This window comes from Ambystoma mexicanum, chromosome 11 (genome assembly GCF_040938575.1).
Source record: "Ambystoma mexicanum isolate Mex_15411 chromosome 11, UKY_AmexF1_1, whole genome shotgun sequence".
NCBI classification, from domain to species: domain Eukaryota; kingdom Metazoa; phylum Chordata; class Amphibia; order Caudata; family Ambystomatidae; genus Ambystoma; species Ambystoma mexicanum.
This window is the reverse complement of record NC_090934.1, coordinates 605168988-605185661: the sequence shown is the minus strand read 5'-3', so window position 1 is coordinate 605185661 and position 16674 is coordinate 605168988. Positions and strand designations below refer to the sequence as shown.

Below are 16674 nucleotides of genomic sequence, written 5' to 3'. Positions count from 1 at the left end.
TTCAACGCAATGTTGGATAAAAATACGTTTCCCAGTTCCTGGCACAATGCTGAAATTGTTCCCATCTATAAACAACCAGCAAATTAATGTCCAATATCACTACTGGACGCTTCTGGTATTCCTTCAACATCTCCAGTACCAGGTTGTTTCTGAAGGATTACTGAATGATATGCAAGATGTATTCCATGAGCACATTGGACCACGGATTCCGTCTGCATATGATTGTCCAAAAACATGTAGCGCTAACTAGGACTAATTTTTATGTAGTTTTTGTTTACTTGAAGACTGCCTTTGACAACGTGCCCAGAAGGTTATTATGACAGATATTGTCTAAGGATACGCCGGATAACCTCCTGAAAACACTCCAGCTTCTATTTTCTAACAATATAGCGGTAGTCTGCTGGAGTCTGGCTGGGGATGTAAACAAACCACTAGATGTTGCAAGAGGGGCTAGGAAAGAACATGTTCTAGTGCCTCTTTTGTTTTGCATATACATGAACTACATCATTGAAGAACTTGTCCAATCTGGTCATAAGTCCCCTCGACTAGGGAAAGAAAAAATCCTGGCACTCTTCTTTGCGCACAATGTCGTGGTTTTATCAACCACTCCAACAGGTATTCAAGCATTACTTCATTGCTTTGCCCAACAATGCAAAGAGCTGAGTCTGGAAATGATTTTCAGCAAAACGAAAGTTATAGGTTTCAGCCCAAGAAATTCTAATAACCAGGCTCTGTATGTAACTGTTGCGGGTGTGCTGAGCTGGATCAGGTCTGATGGTATGACTACCTGGGGATTCGTTTTGCTGGTAACTCTACCCGGGGCTTCTAGCTTCTCAAGGTTAACAACTCCCTAGAGAAATATGGCAGTGCACTTAAACATTTCTTTTTACAATCATCAGTTACACAGGCCCTGCAAGTGTATAAGCAGCAGGCAAAGGTGTCAGCTTTATACAGCACCAACATTTGGGGATACATAAACACAAGATCACTATGCACAATTGAAAATATATTTTTGAAAAGTATACTTTCTCTCTCGCAAGGCGCAACAAATGCATTGGTCCAAATGGAGGTGTTATCTGTTCGTACCTTACAAACAAACCCAACCATAGATGTGTTGATACTTCCTGTTCCCCGTGAACAGCGCCCTAAGCAATTATAGTGGCTGTTAAAGCTATGTCATAAAAATGGATACCTTGATCTAATTAATTACCCAAATCACATTTCGGTCTATATCTAGGTACCCTGTGCAGAAGTCTGAACTCCAGTGGCATCTGCAGTAGGACTGAAGCCTACATCTATACATCTAGGACCCTCCCAAGAAGAGAAGACACCAAAAGTGGGGGGTAAGATACTTACCACACCAGGTGAAATCTAGAGAAATTGTGTAGCTACACCACTCACCATTGTGTCGGGTCTTTCTCTTCCCTTCAGTCTTCCTCCCTTCCGTCCCCTCCCCGTTCTGTATCTGTACAGACTGGTCCCCCTGCATGTAAGGAAGCTATATCTAGCCACCAAAACATCAACCGCAACATATATGGTTAAGCTGTTTTCAGCCCTGATGAAAGTGGTCTTTCACCACTGAAACCGGTTGGCTCATCATAATACTGTACCTGCATAACTGAACGCAATATGGCAGAATACAGTGTGATCAACCCTAATGAAGATAAGGACTGATCAAGTATCACCACTGTGTATCCAACACACAGAAATATAGAGAAAAACTCTCTATATTACCAACATCAAGACAAAGAGAGAAAAAAACTAAATTCAAAAGAAGTTGCCGCGAGGACCGTAGGTCCCAGATACACCAAATATACCCACCTCCCAGAGAATATACCAATCAGGGACGAGTGGGGGTCTTTTAAAGAAAAAACCTGCCCTCAAGCGAAACTGAATAAAGTCAATGTTGCTTCACTTTGAGGACAGCCTTTTATGACAACACAACAGAAGTATTACAAAACCTTTTGTTTTTTTAAGGAACTATTATAAATAAAATTGCCCAAATCCCAATGTGAAGACACAGTGTTATCTGAGGCCCATTGATGAGGATGCATGCCACAGGCCAGTGTTTTACTGGCTAAGGATTTGGGGAAACCCATTCATGACCAAATATCGTAAAGCAATGATACATGTGATGTCTTTAGAGGGATGGGCGAACCATGCCCTGGTTTGCACTTGTCAAGAGGTGACCTCTATCCCTGGACTTGGGCTGCTGTTGGAATGACCCAGCATCTTTCATTAAGGAATCCAGGTCTAGGGTAAGGACAGCATTTCTTGCTCACAAGAGGGCTAATATGGAAAGTTCTTGTCTCACCTTGGTGCATGGTCCCAAGTACTTGACCCATAACATGAGTTTTGTGTATGAATGTTATCTGGACAGTATAACGCCAACATTTGCTCTGACCATTTACTTGGAATTTTTCATCGGCTGCCTAAAGGTGAGTAAGAAATTCGCCCACTAGCCACTGCCTGAAATTATCAGGTGCTAGAGGTTTGATATGCAGTGATAAGGAAGAGTCTCTGCTAAATTGTATGCTTATATGCGATGGTCTGAAAACATTAGAGAATGAGGTATCTCAAGCCTTTGTTCTTATTGCATACTATTCGCACAACGGCCGAGGCAATGTGTCTTTGCAAATCAGCACATAACCTGGATGTTGTGTATTGTGGGTGCAAGTATACACATTGGGCTTGGCTGAAGAGTAATTCCCTGACCATGTCCCAAAAAGAATGTAATTGACTATCAAATGAATTGCCTGTTTAGCTATGTGTTTAGTGGTTTCCTTCCCTTTGCCAATTTAAAGTTATTTTAACTTCCACTAGTTATTCATGATTAATGAATTGGATAATTTTCACTCAGTCATTGTTATAGGTGATTGTAGGTTCTTAATGTATAGACCAGTATGGATATGTAATGTGTTTTATTTGGATTTCAATTGTTTATAACTCTATCAACAAAGTATTGTGTACCTGCTGACTCAAAGTAGAATAAAGGATTACAACAACAATGGATCAGCCCACGCATCTCTTATTTAGTTGAGGCAGAAATGAACATGGTAGCCTTTGGAACTTCAACACTATAAAATCATGATAAGGGAAAGAACCAGAGAGGACAGAAGTTACTAATCTTTTTTTTTTTTTAAACTCAGTTGTGCTTGCCATTGTCCAATGTTTCTCTGAGGCACATGTAACTAATTGGTGTTTTATTTTTGTTTCTCTCCTCTTTTTTGCTTTGTCCCACCTACTATTCAGGAATAATCATTACAAATATATCAGGTAATTAGACATTAGCCTTGATAAAGCTGGGTGGGCGAAACTGATGGCCATGAAGTTGGCCTTCAGAAATGTAAAGAATAGGCCTTTTTGAATGGGGGCAACATTGTTAAAGCATAATATCTAGGCTTCTTTGAAAATTGGACAGAATAGTGTAATCAACTGTAGTTGTGGATGTTTAATTGGATGTTTAAATGGTCAAACAGTAACTTGTAAAAAATTGAATGCGCATGCATTCTGAGATGCTATAAATAGACAATTAGGACATGATATTGCAGTGTAAATTTCATCAATTGTGTGCATATCTTGTGAGGGAAAAAGGTATACTCAATATATGCCTACTTAATAATTTCATAAAGAGCACTTGCTCTGGAGCCACCGTTGCACTGCTACAATTGTCAAATTCAGCATGCGGACGTGTACTGGGGTCTTCAGAGCAAAGCTGCACTTTACTTTTTCAAATCAGAACACCAGAGGGTGGTGTGGGCATACAATTCTGACAATTCTCTTGCCTATAAAGTAGTTACAACCAAAACACCATGCTACCTTACTGAAAAACACACCATCTCTGGAGCTGAGCACACCATCAGAAGAGACAACATCGCCAAGCTCACAAACAAAAACATGCAAGAGGGTAAAACAGGAAAAAAGGCCTTTCCTGCTATGCATCCTCCATCCTACACTTCCAGAAGGACCTGATGATCCTACTCTTCAAAGAACTTGTTTCCAATCACTGATCACTCCACTCAACCCCAGAAACCCCCTCTAGAGTTCCCTCATCCCCTTCTGTAGTTGTCCATCCCACGTCCTCTTATACCCAAACCCTGGTTATGCCTTCTATATACAGTGCTCCAATGCTACCCAGATAAGTGTGTACTATATAAATCACTTACATACACGCCTACATACGTACTTGGCCTATATCACTGAGATCATCAAATGGGCATTCACAGTTAACTATGCATCCTCATGTTCTATTGGACAAAGGCATATTAGGTGGACAACCTGCAGAGTTGAGGGGCCCTCTAGGTGGCACAGATATCATGATGGGCTACCCATAGTGCAGCGCCAATGTCCAATTTCTTGTGCATTATAAGACAACAGGGTAGGAGCCGAAGCCACTGAAAAAAATTAGAGCACAGGAAGATAGGTCGAGGAACAGAACCATTTCCGCCCCTTTTCATCCAATCATTTCTTAGGTAAGACAACACTAACCTGTACTCCCTTGTCTGACATCCCAAATGAACTCTAACATGAAATAAAGAAGTTTTCATTTATACTCACAGTGTATCCTGCTGTTCCTGCTCCTTGTGAGTCTTCCCTGAAGTCCCAGGATGAATCTTTAAATATTTCACTATCCTATGATGATATATGATATGATATGGCATTTATAACGCACCTTTACACAAGTGTTTCAAGGCGTGACAAGGCAAGGGGGGGGGAACAAAGGGAGGACAGACACCGATCCTACTAGGCCAGGTGTCATTCAGATCGCGCAAGTGCATGGCAAGGGGGGGAAGGAAAAGTGCGCCGGGAGAGGGGAAGTGCAGTACATGGGAAGTGGAATAAATATGACACATAACAGCCAGCTAGTGGCAAGTGCAAGAAGTGCAGACGTAAGTGCTGGTAGGGGACTGAAGGGATACAGAAACGGTCCCCAAGTGCAGGGGTTGCCAGGGAGGCAGTGCAGGTGGGTAATTGACAGGGCCTGGCCCAGAGATCAAAAGGGTGGCCAGGTACCCAGTGCAATTTCGGTCAGGAATTCAGCAAGGGAGGGGAGGCGAGAAAGCAGAATCAAAGAGAAAGGTTTTGAGGTGTTTCCGGAACCAGAGATGGTTATCCTCGAGTTTCAGGGAGCAGGAAGGCTGTTCCAGAGAGAGGCCCCTGCTGAAGAGAGTGATCTGCCACCAACTCGTTGCTTGGAGAAGCGACTGACCCTAAGGGAGTTGGAGGCAGATGAGCGAAGAGCTCGAGAAGGGAGATATTTAGGCAGAGAGAGTTGAAGGTATTTCGGTCCCAGACCCCAGAATGCCTTGTGTACAATGCAGAGGGTTTCAAACTTAATCCTCGCAGCCACTGCAGAGATTTCAGTCCTGGAGAGATACGATCCCTGGGCTTGAGGCCAAGGACAAGTCTCGCAGTCCTGTTCTGGATAAGTTGCAGAGGGCGGAGAGTGGAGGCAGGCAGATTTAGATAGAGGCTGTTACAGTAGTCCAGCTTGGAGAGGACCAGGGCTCTGGAGACAGTGAGCTTCTGGGGGAAGGAGAGGAAAGGGAGAATACCTCTAAGGAGGTGCAACTGGTAGTGTGACATTTGAGATGTCAGAGATGTGAGGGGAGAAGGAGAGTGCAGAGTCGAAGATGACCCCGAGGTTTTTAGCCTTGCAGGTGGGAGTGGGAGGAGGGCCAAGAGAGGCCGGCCAGAGAGCTGCAGGGAAGGAGAGAGTGGGTGTGCCGATGAGTAGAATCTCAGTCTTACTGGCATTAAGGCAGAGGTCGTTGGCGGCACACCATTCCTGGATGGCAGACAGACAGACAGAGATGAGGGAAGGAGAGGAGGCGGCCGAGGGTAGCCTGAAAATGAGCTGGGTATCATCCACATAGCACTGAAAGTTGGGACAGAGAGCAGCAATGCAGTGGGTAAGGAGTGCCAGGTATTGGTTGAACAGCCAGGGACAGAAGTTAAATCCCTGGGGGACACCACAGGTAGAGAAAAAGATGTCGAAGGGGAAGGACCCAAGTTGGACCTGGGAGGGTCGGTTGGAGAGGAAAGAAGTCAGCCACGCCAGAGCCTGACCAGTGATACCCAGGTTATCACGCAGATGGTTGAGCAGGATGGCATGGTTGACAGTATCAAAGGCAGAAGAGAGATCGAGCAAGATAAGAACGCAAGGGGTATTAGAGTCGAGGTTGGTGAGCAGGTCTTCACGGATGTTCAGGAGAGCAGTTTCCGTGCTTCTGGCAGCTCTGAAGCCAGACTGATGGTCATGCAGACAACCAACAGCTTCAGTGTGGAGATTGAGCTGGGAGATGGCCAGTTTCTCCAGGAGCCTGCCCAGGAAGGGAGCGATAGAGATTGGGCGATAGTTAGCCGGGCAGGAGGGGTCGGCAGAGGGTTTCTTAAGAAGAGGGTGCACAAGGGAGTGCTTCAGGGGTGGAGGGAAGACTCCAGTAGCGATGGAGTGATTGCAGAAATCTGCCAGGGCAGGTGCCAGGGAGTCAATGTGATCCTTGATAGTTTTGGAGTAACAGGGGTGAACCTGTTTTGACAAGACTTTCATAGATCGGACTTGTCTAAAAACCTTGTCTGGAGAGAAAAGGGGAAAGGCAGAGAAGGAGGATGAGAGAGAATGTTGAATCCTATTCATACATTGCACACATTCCAGTTAGTGGGCCAATTATTTGCTCCCTAAAATCTGGCACACCTCCGAATCAGCTCTCCTCTACTAATAAGGTACAGAGAATAGTAACCCCAGAGGTCTGTCAGCTGACAAAGGTGTGTCTGTTTTCCAGAGAGAGGACTGTCCCCCATCTTACACTAACCAATATATTCCCTGGTCCCAACCAATACAAATTCCCTGCTTACAAAGTTTAGGCGGTCCCACCACCACAGGGCAACACAACTCCAGAGCTCAGCTTTGTTGCACGCCGCCAGGGTCGCTTCCGTTCGACTTTAAAATTGAGGACCTGGTCTTTAAATCATTGATCCAGTCCAGAAAAGAAAATCAGGCAACCAATCATGAAGAATGGGAAAGCAAGAGCTGAGACCTGGGGAGCCCAAAAAAGAAAAAGAAAACCAGAAATAGCGCAAGGAAGCAAGGCAGGACATATCACGGGACAAGAAGGGAACAAGGAAGGTGGACTATTTCAAGGAATCATTGACCAGTCAGTGTAATCAAAGGCCCTATATAAGGTCTCATGAGAAGCAGGCTACGGCACAGTCAGGAAGGCGTTCTTGGAGAGAGAATGAGCGAGCAAGGAATTAGGGAGAAAGAGTGTTGGTGCTATTATGGACTACATCTCAAATATTGCCAGAAATGGGAATAAATGAGTGCAACCAGCAACAAGCTGGACAAAAGGGAAGGAATACTTGCTGCATGCTCACGTTAAGGTCCTAACAAGGGGAGAAGAAATATGCTGTTAAGGTAAACCCTGACCAATGGAGGAGGGAAAGACTTGCTGGAAACTAAACACTGCCATGGGGGAAGGAAATACTTTCTGGTAGGAGTGTGCTGGCATCAGGCAAAAGCACACAGGAAGGCGACCCATGGCCCCATGGTGAGAATATCTGTGCCAAGGAAACCAAAGGAACACTTTCACCAGGAGAAGCCAAGCAGCAGGCAGCCAAAAATCCAAATGGGCGCTATATTCCTGGGACTGAGTTTGAACCAAGAAGTGAGCTGGGTACATACATGATTAGAAGAATCAGTACAAGGACTGGAAGGTCATTTAGGAAAGCCCTCACATCTATTTGATTATTTTAAGAATACATCATCCCAAGGAGTCTTGGTTCAAACTCCAAATCCTATAACGAATTCCCCTACCCAACCTACTGTATTAATGGAGGTGCTAAACTAAATTTCTTGGCTCAAGTGTTCTGTTGGCCACTTTGTTACACGGTCAATCTAAACACCACATTTGAGATGGCAACACATGCAAATGGTCTGAAGGCCATATTAAGTGCAAGCTGAAAGTGCTACCAATCAAGCATGACAATGAGGAATTGTCAGTTGTGGGTTGCCCCAGAAAAGAGTTACAGTAACAGCGATACCTCATGTATACATGGTAAGATGAGAGTCTGCATGAATCCAAGTTGTGACGACATCCAGTGATTCGTCATTTCTACCCAGTGGAACGCCGTTCCCATAAGGCCAGGGAGGTGAGGCCATTATGCAATAGTGCCCCTGGGGGTGGTTTAATGCAGGAGAATTTCATGGGGAAGCCCTTATGAAAACATCAGACCCCCACACACTCTGCCTCTCCTCCTTCTGCTAACCTATTTGTAGACAGTAGACCTATGTACTGTCATAAGGCATAATAGCTCACGGTTTTGGAAAGTACTGAGACGAAGAACACCACCAGAAACAGGTAATCCAAGTATGGGAACGAGGTGGGACACAAGAACAACAAAGAGCAGGCAAGAAGGAACTGTAGTGGTATAGATGCAGAGGCGTGGTTCCGCTGACGCCATAAAAACCAAAGGACTGCCTATCATGGAAGCACAGCCAACTAGGAAGAGAGACTGAAGCCCAAAGTAAAAAGGAGATGCAGAGAAGGCCAGGACGGCGCCGAGAGCAGTCCGTTCCCGGCATCAAGAGGAAAACGGGACTCCTTTGCCCAACGCCATCCAGGCGGTAACGGGAGGCTGGCAGATGGTGACAGGAACGCAAGAGACAGCATCCATACCGTCGGACCAAGGGTTGGGCAGGAGATTCGTGAGGTGAAAGCACTGAGCTGCCCGCACAGGACACTGAGTAGGACAGAGACCCCAGGAAGAACCGGCCGCTCATCCCAGGTAAAGGCAAGTTAACGGGCGAGGCACAGGGACTGGTAGGGGCTGGAAGGTACAGGAGGAAAAATCCCTGTACGGATATAACAAGCAGGACATCCTCCTTGTGTCAGTACTTAGCAAGAGACAGAGAAGGGTAGAGAAACCAGGGCCTCGACCCAAACCAAGAAAGTGATACGATCTTCCTTGAGGCAGTACTTGGCAGGGAAGTGAACCAAGTGGGCCGAACCCAAGATAAAGAGAAATCGGGGTCGGGGACCCAAGCCAAGAGAGTGATAGGAGTCATCTTCCATGTTGCAGTTCATAGAAGTGAAGTGGATCAAGTGAACCAAGTTGGCCCAATCAAAGAAGAGAATCCAGGGTCACAGACTAACACTCAGAATTGGGTATTCCAAGTGTGAAACCAAATGAAGAGAAGTCCTGGGGAAGGAGCAATTCCCCCTGTTTGTAAGATACTCTTTTATAATTACCAGGAGAAGGGAGTCATTCTCCTGGTAACTCGGAGCAGGCGGAAGGTCCAACAGGCCTGGGGAACGTAGTATTTCCCCCGGGTTTTTTTATTTTAGACTGAGACCAAATGGCAGGAGAAGGGAGGCATTCTCCTGGCCCACCAAGAAAGTATTATTTCGAACTTTGTGACCTGGGCAAGGGAGTCATTTCCCTGGGCTATCTGAGAATGAATGTCAGGAGAATGAAGGCATTCTCCTGGCTCACACCAAGGAAGCATTGTGTGGAACTTTGACCGTAAACCAGGAGAAGGGAGACATTCTCCTGGGACCAGAACAGTACTGCTTTATTCTTTAGTTTCTAGTGTAAGGGACAGAGGTTTTCTCGACACAGCACGATGGACACTTTTACGTTGACAAACATCCTGACCGTCACCCTAGATCTTTAGTTGAGGCGGGGAGACCCCTCTTAGGAATAATGAAAGATAGGTTTTCTCTGCCTTTAGCGTCAAACATGCCACCTTTGTGTCAGAGTCCTTCTTCTGCACCCTTACAAAGTATACATACCTTCTTCCGTAAGAGGAGAGTCTGAGGCAATCTTAGTATACATGCCTTCATTGGTAAGATGAGAGTTTGAGTGAATCCTATTGGTCTCAAACACAGGTAATATAACATTAATAGATCACGCTGTTAGGGAGAATTCTGGGACCTAAACATCCAGCCATTGAGAACTCAAACTAGGGCACACCAACGTGGAATCTGCAAAAGATGGATCGGCAGAAAGTGAGGGTTTGTCATGCAGGCAAAGCTAGAAAATTAAGACATCGGGATACTTAATCTGCATTTTCTTTTACAAAGATCTTCCTGCCTCTCTACTCAGCTAAAAGGGACATTTTGGAACCAAGTGGCATCTGTAAAATAAGACTATTTAACAGTATTGAATATCATTAAATTGGGCAATAACAATCTACTATTAAAGCACATAGAATTGGGAGGAATCTGGCATGCAGAGCTCCATAGTAAACCTCATAATTATCATTGCTGCTACATCTCTGCCTTTGCCCCGGACTTCCATATGTTTAAAACTTGGAAACCAGCCTTAAGGAGTTCTGAATGAGGTTGTTTTCCCAAACTATTAAGGTGAAGTATGTCTGGAAACAGATGTGCCATTTCCAACACAGAATTAGACATCTGGTGGAGTACATTACAACCAGCTACTCGCTTCTATTAAACTTTTCACCTCTCTAGGATTTTCTTATCAAAAATAATTTCCAATTGGAATAGATCATTGAGAAGTCCGCAACGTGAACATGTCAGCTAGCACACTTCTCTTGAATCTGCGCACTGAAGTTTAATTTCAGTGTTAAAAAATGTAACTTTCTTTCAAAAAATGTCTGTCACAAAAAACAATTTTATTTTCAAATGAATACTTATGTTAGGCTCAATAAATGTTACCTTCCGCTTTTAATGACCTATTCCCCCTGTCGTTGTGACTGTTTCATTTCATAAAACAACTTGCATTCGGCTCAGAATCCCAAGTTTCAAATGTACTTTAGGGCACTGGAAACAGAAAGGTGCACCAAAGTCCTATGCAAAGGTTGTTTATTGCAGTTAGTGCCAGGTGGACTCTCACAAGCACATCATGCCAGAGTTTATCTTTGTCTTTCTTCTTTAAATGGCTTTGCAGATCCAGGGTGTCCAACTGCACCAAGTCATTAACCATAGATTCATCTGTTACACTAATGTATCCTGCAGGCTTCCAGAGGTATGCAGATTAAAGACTACCTGTTCTCTGGGACTCACTAAATTCCCGATTGTTGTTGCTGTCAAAGTTCTGACTGTTGATGTTATAGAGTCAATAGAATCATAAATTGGATGAAATTAAACTGACTAGGATTTACCTTTGCAAATTCCAAGCTCATAAGTACCACTCCGAGTCACAATATCACAAAAAACAACTCTGTGTTTAAGCATCTAAGATAATGAATTATGTTACATTTGAGATCAAAATGAAAATGCTATTTTCCTTTTTGGAGCAAATTGTCCTGCTGAAGGCCTAGATGGATGAAATGATCTGCTCAAACCCCTACTATAGGACTATCTGTTTAAGCCTTTCTCTGTGGAAGTGTGTCTATTTGCATGTTTGGAAGCTGAAATCAATTACAGCAGAATGTTTCATACCAACAGCGCAGGCAAGTTGGTATAGCACGTAACAGTAGTCACCACAAATGAAAAGTATCACTGGATGACTGTTTCTATAAATGTGCCCATGCTGTTTTAGGGGGTTACAAAAAGAAGTGATTGGGAGCTAGATCATTTAAGACTAATGCTCAAGTGAGTTGTGATTACTCTCATGAAATGCAATATTACAGAAATTTCATTTTAAAGCCAGTTTCTGTTTGCAATCTCAACATACATTTTTCTCATTTTAAGATGAGCTAGAGAACACTGAAGATATCGCTACCAGGATTCACCAAAGGAAGGAGCGGTGAAGATGTGATCAAATTACTACTGATCTGAAAGAGTACAGGCATGAGTAGTGAATACAACTCTTACTCAGACCCGCACTACAACTAAACAAGCAGTGAGGTCAAACATACAGGTGAAATCAGCACAGCCCAAAAGGAATACCTATTTCACCTCTTTACAGTAGCATAGGGAGGGGGTAGGTTATACCCTTCAGGAGGGACATGAGTTAGCACAGAAGAAGTCCAAACAACAATACTAATGTGGAACCAAAATAAAAGCATTCCCAACCAATGTTTTATAAAAATAGAATCTTTAATTAATAAACGAATAATACACACAAACTATAAAAACACCAATGACCCACCCCTCTAAAGGAAAACTAAGAGAATGCAGATTTTGGAATAAAGGGGTACTCTGGTTTGGAAGGCAGGAGTAGCCAGACAAACAGTCACTGCACCAGTTCAAGGTATTGTTTAAAAATAGGTAAGGTGAGGGTTCTTAAATGTCACTAATGCCCTTTGAATCAGGTAGGGTGACAGAAACACCATCAGCAACTTAATTCTTAGTTTTCAGGCTTTTTGGCATTCAACCGGGTGCGTGGGCACTTTAATGCGCTGAGCCCGGGTCAAGTTGGGGAGTGGCATCAACTGCAAGGATGCAGAGCGATTCCACAGCAGCAGTGGCTTGCGGATTGAAGATGCTGGGAAATTGCAGGCGGTAGCAGGTTGGTGGGGCTAGAAGACTCAGTGGCCTCGGACATGGAGAAGCGAACACTTGCCTTCAGCAGTGAGCAGGCTCTTCTGGCTAAACACAGAGCAGTGGTACTTCTGAGGTGACCGTTTGGGGCCCAAAGATGATGGTAACCAGATTTGGTGGAGTTGAGTTGGGGATGCTAGAAGGCTTGCTGAGTCTCAGATACAGAGACGTTGGAGCATGGGCATCGGGCAAACCTCAGATGTGTGAGGTGTGGTCGAGCATCAAGGTAAAAAAAAAAACTAGTGCTGCATCAAATGTGTCCAAACCGGTGTCAAAGCAGTTTGGAGATACAAGAAGAGCAAGTAGTCACATCCTTGGTTCTTTGGTTGCTGGGGGACCCTGTCTAGGATCTTCAGAGGCAAGTGAAGTCCTTTTCATCTTCGCTATCCAACCAGGAATATTTTAGAGTGCCTTTGCAGGGTCCTGTCATTTTCAGTGAGTAGGCTCCTATGCATCATTGGTCGCAGTAGTACTCTTCCAGCAAGCAGATCACCCTAAATGTTCCTGAGGGCTTGGAGCAGACTCTACTTTAAACAGAGTTCCAGATGAAATCCTGTTTCTTTAGATGCCCAAAGAGGATCTAACGGGAGGGGTGGTCTTACCCCCTTGAATAGCCAATTTTCCATAGCAGACTGGTTTCCTCCAAGCCTTCTGTAAGGGTCCAGTTGTGGGTGCTGTTTCAAAGCCTTCTGACTGGCGATGCCATACCAACAGTGCTTTGTCTGCTGGAAGTTATGGGGGGGTGGGGGTGTCTAGAGAGTTTGGGAGCCCTGTGAGAATCCAAGATGGAGGTACCCTACTGTGGACTGATTATTCTCTCCTGGATACTGTAACCTCACCCCTTTCTCCTGTCAGCCCACATCAAGAGTCTTTGCTAATTACCACCCTGGTGTGATTTCCTTTGGCATGCAGAGCCTACCCTTTGAAGCGCTAGAACTCACCCTCCTCACTGCGACAGTTTCTGTTTACCAGGAAGGTGACAAATGTTTCCCAGGCAAGACTGTTTTGGGTGCATCAAACAGTAAACGCATAGGAGGGTCACTGTAAGCTAAATTGACAATACAATTATATCAAACTGTTTTGGCAAGTACAATTGTGGATTCTGTAAGGAACTCATGGTGGCAACAGTAAAGCCGGACACGAGTGATCACAGTTCAAGGGTGTTTATTAGACTGTAAATGCAGGGTGGAAAAACACCTAACCTAAATCTAAGATGGGAGCAAGTTTCGACCATCAAAGGAAAAATAAGGCAGTCCTTGGGGCGTCTTGTCAAAGTAAAAAGGCCTATTCTAAAAAAAACTATTGCCAAATCCTTACAACGAATTACAGAAAGTGTGGGGGATAGGGTTTTCAGTAAAGGAAAATGTTTTAAAAAATAATGAGTCAGGATGCGATTGACAGGGGGCTCCCTTCCCCATGTTTTGAGCACGGGACAAGGTGGATCTCCTGAGCACAGCGCACACTCAAGCCTTCCCTGCACGAGTCAGCAGTTGCGTAACAGCTATCAGGTTTTTCGATGGTTAAGTCTCTTTTCAATAAAAGTCTCTTGCCTTCGAGGGCCTAATGTATTCAGTAAAACAAACAAAAAGTTCCTCTCCAAATGAACGTTGGGGTGATGACTTTCCACCCCCTGAATCTCCCTCTGCCGGGCTCAGATCCTAATGCCAAGGGGGGCAATCCAGTTCCCTTGGTATTACAAACCTTTTTGCACTCACAAATCTTAATGTCTTTTCAAACAATTCACAGTGGACATCCCTCCGCCGGGTTCATTCTTATCAACACACTGTCAACACACTGTTCATGGGACTTCAGACTTCGTCCCTTCTCGTTAGCATCCCTCCGCAGGTTTCACTCTTGCCAACCTTTACGACACAGTGTTCATGTACTCATTTCACCATGCAGGATTCATTTCCCTTATTTTTCACAATAACTGTAGGTCAAAGACTTTCAATGGTACAGAGGATTATACAAGACCCCTGTAGGACCACTTTGACCTATCTTCGCCTCTACCCAAGGCCCTCTGGTTACGGTAGTAGTAATCGCCCGGAGTTTCTTGCGTGAGCACCCACGTGGTGCTAGACACCTCTGTTGCTGGTTTCCCCCCCTCTTTCATCAATAGTTTCTTTAAACCTTTCAAAGTTTCGTTTAACACAGTTAGGCTTCTTATCAGTTCTCCCCTCGACTCACCGGCTGTGATGAACCGCTTGGTTTTCTTCTCTTTGGAGTCAAGGTTGGTACCTCAGAGAGAAGCGTCTCTCCCCGGTTTGGTAATCGGCAGAGGAGTGTAACGCTCACCTGATTCTCGCAGAGGCGCCGGTCTTGACTGGGCGACTACCGTATCTTCAAAGGTGATGTGCAGCACCCGGCTGGCTCTTTGGGCTGGACCTCTGTGCCCTGTATGCCTGACATGCAGAGAAGATGTCTTAGGTAAGTGAATGCCGAGCTCTCCATCTGCCTCGGGGCAGGGTGCTGTAACCAGTTTCTTCACTGGATAGGTAGCGCAGGCCTCTTGACTTCAGAGGACTGCTGTCCGTCGTTTACTGCACGAACGGTAAGTTTCGAGTAACTCAAATGTCTTTAAAGTCTTTAATAATGATGTCTCTTGTTTTGCAGGGTTCCGGCGATGGCGGATGACGGGCTGAAGTGAGTTGAAGATGGAGCCCGTGTGATGAATAGAAGCGCCTGGAAGCACGTAAGTAAGCGCTTGTTGCCAGCTTCACAATGCGCTCTAACTGTCTTTTATTTTGCAGGTACAAGTTCGGAGCGGCTGCAGGGTGCCGGGATACCCACTGGGTTAGATGTGGAAAGGAGTAATGGCACGTGAGTATTAAAGTTCCCCAATGTCTTTAAACGCACCTTGTTTTGTCTTTCAGATGCGGGATGCAGCGCCGACGGCCTCCGGAGCGTGCGAAGAGTTGGTAAGCTTTTGTCTTTCAGATGCCGGAGTGCAGTGTGAAGACCTCCGGAGCGCACGAAGAGTAGGTAAGCCTTTGCCTTTCAGATGCCGGAATGCTAACCTGTTCTTTCTTGTCTTTATAGGAGTTGCTGAAGACTGGATTCAGGATGGTAAGCCTTTTTCCTTAGGCCCAGGACCGGATGCAGAAGACACGATGAGCGTTCTGCTGCAGAGGGTGCAGAATAACGCAAAGCAAGATTCATCCACCGGGTGTGGTTTAAATAGCCTCCTGTAGTGCTTAGGTGTCTCCTTCCACAGCCACGCCTAAGTAAGAAAAGAGTTCCTGCCTTCCAGAAGAGTACAGTGTTCTGAATCTAGGGAGTGGCTCCAGCCCCACCCAACAGGAAAAGTAGTTCCAAACAGAAGAGGATCAGAGACTCAACTGGCAGGCAAGTAAGCAGCATGGTCTGCTGCAGGTAAGTCCACCCAAGCATTATGAGCCCGGCGCTTCCAGCGCTGGGACTGGGCATATTTATGAGCCTGGTGCCACTGGCGCCAGGACTGGGCCCAAAAGGTCCCAATTGGGACTGGTTGGCACTCGGAACCTGGGTTATGGATCTGCTTCCAAGGGAGTTGGGAAAACCCTGACCTTTTGGAAGCAGAGACCATGACAAGGAGGTTCTCATGTACCGCTAACACCTGCTGCAACATACGCTGGCCACTGTTCACATTCTCATGTTTCCGTCTGCAGAGGTTTCCCAGGCCTTGATCAGAAAAGGCAAGGTTGCTTCTCTCCTGGTCACCCTCTCGGTATGCACCATCTTTCTCCTTCTCTTGAACTGCTGTGCTAAGTTTGCTCTTATGTCGTGCAGTCTGCCTTCCTCGTCCTGTGCTCTTGTGCTCCAACTTTTATTTATTATTAGCCATTAGGTAGGTGTGTGTGATTCTGGCCAATTGCCTGACTTAGCCTGACCCTTGTATTGGGACATGTCAGGTAAACGGCTCTGGTGTTGTCTTTCGTGTTTTGTGCGAAAGTGTTTGTGTCGGAAAAGGGGGGCGGGCAGTGTTTTGAAATATCGTACATGGTAGGATGAGGAAAAGGTGTTGAAAGAAGGGGGATACCACGTCTCACCTGTCAGTGTACCACTCCCCAAGAACCCCCATCCCTCACTGGTCCACCCCCAGGAGCTGGATCCAATAGTGATGGCAGTGCCCTGGCCACCTGGATGACAGATCCCCAGGGACCAGCTAGGGAGACACCTTCAAGTTTCTCACAATTCCCAGAGACCACAATGGCATAACCAGACAATAGCTCGTATGTGGTCT

The 16674-nt window shown here is 45.4% G+C and overlaps 1 protein-coding gene across 2 annotated transcripts in view; it reads right to left on the bottom strand.

The window, feature by feature from the left end:
- Positions 1 to 16674, bottom strand: part of PRMT3 (protein arginine methyltransferase 3) — a 2239468-nt gene that overhangs the window by 993306 nt on the left and 1229488 nt on the right. The window lies entirely within an intron of this gene.